We start from the raw sequence: 6,220 nt of genomic DNA, 5'->3' as shown, positions 1-6,220 counted from the left end.
TAGCCAAGGCATTTTAAAATTAACGTGTGTGTGTGTGTGTGTGTGTGTGTGTGTGTGTGTGTGTGTGTGTGTGTCGTCCATTTGAGAATCCAGATAGCTCCTAGGAGGCTGCGTGCACTCACGATCCACCAGGAGCCATATTGGTGTAGCGAAAACTCACCACTACATTCCTTTCCTCTCCTTTCTTTTTCTTTCCTGTATACCTTTCCATCTCCTGTGATCTCTAGCACCTTCTAAGGCTGTGTTCATCTGGCGCAGATGGGAGGAGGCAGACAGGAGCTCAGATTAGAACCTCAAGCTGGGTTCTCTTTGAGAACAGAGAGAGGGGTAGAGAGCGAGGTCTGAAAGGTTTTAAACCAAGTCTAGGAATTAGCATATGACCCTTTGAACCAGTCCAAAGAAAACTGAGCCCTCAACCCAAACTCACCTTTCATACCAGATAGAGCATATACCAGAAACCCGCCATATGCAGGTGACCCAGAAAGCAACCACTTTATGAAAAAACCAGAGTCGAGATCCTTTATGCATGTGCCTGTACAAAGTTTGCTTCCTATGGAAGGGACTTCTTGTCAAGAGCTCGTTTGAAAGTTTTAGCAAGAGAGTGCAGCTAATAGGATACTCTTCCACCTCCGTGGAGAAGATCCGTGAGCTTCAAGGGAAAAGAACAAGGAAGTGATGGAGGACAGGGACACCTGCCTAGCCAACCAGGTCAATAAATCAACCCTGGAAATCACCTAGATGACAGCTGTCCCAGCCAGGTTACGCTGAGAAGTGCCAACAAAGAGATCATCAGTGTTCGCACTGGAAAGCTCTGGAGGGCTTCTGGGGAAGCCAACGGCAGACCTTGCGGAGTGGCTCGCTGAGGGAGAAACCGAGAGAGAACAGTCTCCTATTTCCAGTAGGTCTTGAAGGCCGGAGTCACAGGTCTCTGATGGTTGACGCAGGAATGAGTCACCCTGCTTGCACTCAGTTGGGTCCTGGAGGCTGGCTCCCTCGGGGGAGGACATCCTATGAGTCTTATCTCTGAGAAGTCTTGAAGAAGCAGCTGGTGGTGGGGCCAGCCCCGCTACCGTGTGAGAGAGAGACACTGTCTGAAAAGAAAAGTAAGTTAAAAGAAAAGAGCTCAGGCAAAGGCAGGAAAAAAGGAAACTTTTCTAATTTGTTTGTATAGATTATCCTTGTCGGTTGTTTTGTTTTGTTTACAGTGTTTATTAAACAGATATCCTGTGTTTTGAGCTTTTTAAACTAGTTTCTAGCATGATGCAGTGATGTTGCAGTCAAATACTTTTGTGAATACGTATATTCGTATTGTTAGAGATATATCCTCAGGGTAAATGGCGTCGGGGTGCCAGGTCACAGGCTGAATCATAGGTAGATGTGCTACGATATTGCCAAACTGTTCTCTACCAAAGTTATACATTTTTGTGTTCCTTCCAAAACTGTGTAAGAGTGCTCGTTTCTCATAACCTTGCCAATTGAGTCTGCTGTCAAGCTTCTGAGTCCTTGCCAATCAGATAGGCCAAGCTATTTTTAATTCTTCGTGCAAATTTATCTCCCAAATCCTGCAGGTAACTTAACATCACAGTTTGGAAGTGGCGAGCCCGGGGGGGGGGGGGGGGGGGGGGGGGGAGTCTAGCGCCACCTGGTGGCGTCATAATAATTGCACTAAAACTTTCTCGTGTTTTAGCGTGTTCAATTTGAAGAAATGTCAAATAACTAGTGATATCTGGGTTGGGGGTGTGACTCAGTACTTGACTAAAGTAAGTTCAAAGCCCCGTCCCCAGCACTGTAATCCTGGCACTCAGAAGGTGGAGCAAGGAGGAACAGTAGGTAGAAGCCAGACTTGGTTATGCAGGGAGTTGGAAGCCAGCCGGGGATACACGAAACCCTATATAAGCAAGCAAACAAAAAGTAATGTCAGACATACGGAAACTTTTATCCCAGTGATTATAGAAATAAAAACGTAAGGGGTATAAACACTCACATCAACCCTCTAATTTCGAGGAAGAATCCAGGGAAGGAGAGGATGGGGCTGATGGTAAAAGATTCAGGCCGCAGACAGAAGTGAACAGCGTTTTATAGGCTATTGGAGTTGTCTGAGGTCTGGAAGGTTTTGTTAGTCATAAGGGTGCTATTTTTAATACCTGGGTGTGGTGTGCCTGCCTATCCCAGCAGTCGTGGGCTACTGTGGGCTAGAGGGAGAGATACTGGCTCACAAAAAACAAAGCTAAACTCAACTATACTAAACTCCCTATTTATGGAGACAGGCATGGTGTACACCTTTAATCCCAGAACTTGAGAGTCAGGAGCAGTCAGATTTCTGTGACTTTGAGGCCAGCCTGGTCTGCACAGTGAGTTCCAGGGCAGTCAGAACTACATACGCGGTGAGATCTTGCTTCAAAAATAAATAAATAAATAAATAAATACATACATACATACATACATACATACATACATACATACATACATACTCAAACAATAAAAACAAGCAAAATATCTACTTACGGCTTAAGTTGATTTTTCCACGTAAGATACAGATGCTTGCAAATACCACGGAGACATCCTGCACTTGGGTGGTTTTCCTCTTGTGACAAAGAACCGGGTACATTCCACACGTTGTTGGCAAGGAAGGGAAGATTTGCTTGCTAACTAAGACTGTTTTAAGGGCAGGGGAACCAGTTGACTCTTACCTCCTTGACGATCCTCATTTCTGTACTGGATCTTAGCCCAAAGCGCTTAGGGTCCACATTTCCACTTTATGAGGTTCAGCAAACAAGAGCTCTTGCCAGGTGTGGTGGTCCACACCAGTAACCCCAGCAAGATGGCAGGACCCTTTTTCAGTTGTTACTGTGTTGTGGTTTTTTTTTAAGTTTGTTTTGGTGTCAGTTGGTTTTTGCTTCTTCCAGACAGAGTTTCTCTGTGTAGCCCTAGCAGCCCTGGAACTCACTCTATAGACCAGGCTAGTGTAGAACTCACAGAGATCCTCCTGCCTCTGCCTCCCAAGGGCTGGGATTAAACGTGTGTGCCACCACCAACTGACTCAAGACCCTGTTTTAACAAGGAGGATTAAGAAAGAATACTATAAAAGACACTCTGGGGGTTGGGGATTTAGCTCAGTGGTAGAGCGCTTACCTAGGAAGCGCAAGGCCCTGGGTTCGGTCCCCAGCTCCGAAAAAAAGAACCAAAAAAAAAAAAAAAAAAAAAAAGACACTCTGTGTGCGTGTGTGTGTGTGTGTCTGTGTGTGTCTGTGTGTCTAAGTTCCTGGCAGAGGTCCATGGAGCCTTTAAAATCTCAGGAGACACTGAAAATTGCCCTGATTAAACACACACACACACACACACACACACACACACACACACACATATGCTTGTGCACGCGCACACACAGACATACTCATGCATGCGAGAGATGAAAATAGAAAGACTATTTGGGAAGAGGAAACAGACCAATGTGAGGAGACAAGACAGAAAGGGGTGGATGAATCACTACACACTGTATACACATCAAAAACCCATTATATATAATTAATGTAATAAAAACAATATAATATGAGGGCCAGGCAGGGACTTGACTCCACTCTTCTACTGAAGGCTACAGTTTCAGCGTCTGATACCACCGCCAGCCAGGTTCTATTCCCTCCCACTGCAACCTCCTTCATACTTACTGAATATGCAAAAAGCCAAAATGATAATAATTAAGTCTTAAACTTTTTATTGATCCTATATTTTCAAATCTAGAATGGGAACATTTTATTCCATAAAAACAAAAGACTATCCCAAAGGGTTGAGGAAAGTTATTGCCGATATTTCCCCAAACTGGGTCCCTTTTTCCTCTTGAAGTCATGCCAACTGGACAGTGGAGGAGACTTTTATTGGCCAAGTACAGAAGGGAGAAACTCCACAGTCAAGTTCTTAGGGAATTATCAGGGGGATTTGTTAATTTTAGAGTTTTTAAAAAGATCTACTTATTTATTTTATGTATATGAGTACACTGTCACTGTCTTCAGACACACCAGAAGAGGGCATCAGATGCCATCACAGATGGTTGTGAGCCACCATGTGGTTGCTGGGAATTGAACTCAGGACCTCTGGAAGAGCAGTCGGTGCTCTTAACCTCTGAGCCATCTCTCCAGCCCAAGATCTATTTATTTTTATTGTATTTATGAGTGTTTTGATCCATCTCTCTACCCCAGCTGTTGTTTTGTGTGTGTGAGAGATGCGTAAACGTGTGATGGTCCCCAGAGGCCATGGGAGGACACTGGGCATCTTCCTCTGTCAAACTCCGTCTTATTCCCCAGAGACAGAGTCCTTCAGGAAACAGAGTTAGGCTGACAGCAGGTCTGCAGCCTTCTTGTCTCAGCCCTCTCCAGCACTGAGATTAGAGATCCCATCTGGCTTCGTAGGTGTTCTGGATTCAAATGCAGGTCTTTGTGATTGTTCAGTGAGCATTCTTCCCCACTGAGCCCCCCCCCACACACACACTCCAACCCCGGGGGTTCAGCTGTCAGAAAAGTGTTTTGTTTTGTTTTTTTAATTTTTGTTATTGTTGTTTTGACATTGTTTTTAGACAGGGCCTCTCTGTGTAACAATCCTGGCTGTTCTGGAATTTACTTTGTATACAATACTGACCTCGAACTCAGAGAGATCCACCTGCCTCTACTTCCCAAGGACTGGGATTAAAGGCATGCACCACATCCGACTGATTTTTTTGTTTTGGTTTTAAAACCCAGTGAAAGAAAGAAGGAGCTACGGTGTATCCCTCTTTTAGCTCTTGGGGAACAGAGAGGAAGGAGGTTTGCAAAAACTGATCCATGAAGCTAGTTCAGCTCCAGGTGAGCCAAAGTCACAGTGAGACCCAGTGTAAAAGAAAAAAGGAGGGGAGGGGAGAGGAGGGGAGGGGAGAGGAGGCGAGAGGGTAAAGAGCAGGAGGGAAAAGAGACTGAAGCGGAGTGTTGTCATACACTTGTACTACCAGAATTTAAAAGACAGATCAAGAATTCAAGGTCCTCTTCCGCTACAGTGGGTTCAAAGTCAGTTTGGAGTACATGAGAGACCACATTAATCAACTCATTCAAAAAAAAAAAAGTAGAGATGGCTCAGCGGTTAAAAGCACTGGCTGCTCTTCCACAAGTCCTGTGTTCAATTTCCAGCAACCACCACATGGTGGCTCACAACCATCTGTAATGGGATCTGATGCCCTCTTCTGGTGTGTCTGAAGACAGCGACAGTGTACTCACATAAATAAAATAAATAAATCTTGAGGGGGGACTGCTAGTAACGGGGAGTCATAATCATGTCTTCTAGTAGTAAGTTGAGCTACCCCTCTTTTCTCTGCTTATATAGGGCTTTCCGTTGTTATTATGGCAACTGTCTGCTATCCACTAGGAAGGTTCATATTTTGCATGCAGATAGCAATACATCGTGAGGACAGGCGCTCTCTGGCAGCAGTCTTCTTCGGACCAATCACTTAGTGCTCAGCAAGGTCACCAAAGCAATACTCAATTGACCTTGTAGGGCTGAGTACAACCCAGTAACTGCGGGGAGATTTCACACAAACGCAGGGGTTATGTGGGGTTCCTGTGGGGACGGGGCTTTTCCAGAGTGGCCTAGGATTGGAGGGATTACGTGGTCTGATCCTTAGGGCAAACTCAAGATTGGTTTTTTGGTTTTTTGTTTTTTTTCACATAGGGTGGGATCTGGCCACTCTCCTGCCTCAGGCTAGGAATGGCCATTACAACAGCCAATAGAAAACCCTGGAGCAGGCCTAGCCATTTATCCTCCCTCCCCCAATTGTGAGGCTAGAACAGCAGTTACAGCTATTTAAAATCCTCTGGCCTATTAGGAAAGACAGGGGCGGGGCCTGGCTGCTGGAGCGTCTCACGGAGGTGGGGGGGAGGGGGGCTGGCGGGCTTTGAGAGTTTATAAATATACAAAATTGGGTAATCTCTAGGTTTAGCTGAGAGGTGGAAAGCTAGTAAGGAAGCCACCTAACATTGACCTCTGGCCTCTACATTCATCACGCAAGCACACACCCACATGGACAGACATCCCACGAAAGCAGAACAAGAAAATATCTCGTTATAAGCTCTTTTGACTTCTGTTTTGCAGCAAATGAATTCAAAAGACACACAGAACACAAAGACAGCCATGTTTATTAGTCTCATCAGTGAATGGTCAATGACCAGCAAAAGATCGCTGTGGAGGAAAAATACTCAGGTTG

The sequence above is a fragment of the Rattus norvegicus genome, chromosome 13 (genome assembly GCF_036323735.1).
Source record: "Rattus norvegicus strain BN/NHsdMcwi chromosome 13, GRCr8, whole genome shotgun sequence".
In the NCBI taxonomy this organism is placed as follows: Eukaryota; Metazoa; Chordata; class Mammalia; order Rodentia; family Muridae; genus Rattus; species Rattus norvegicus.
This window is presented reverse-complemented; position numbering follows the sequence as displayed.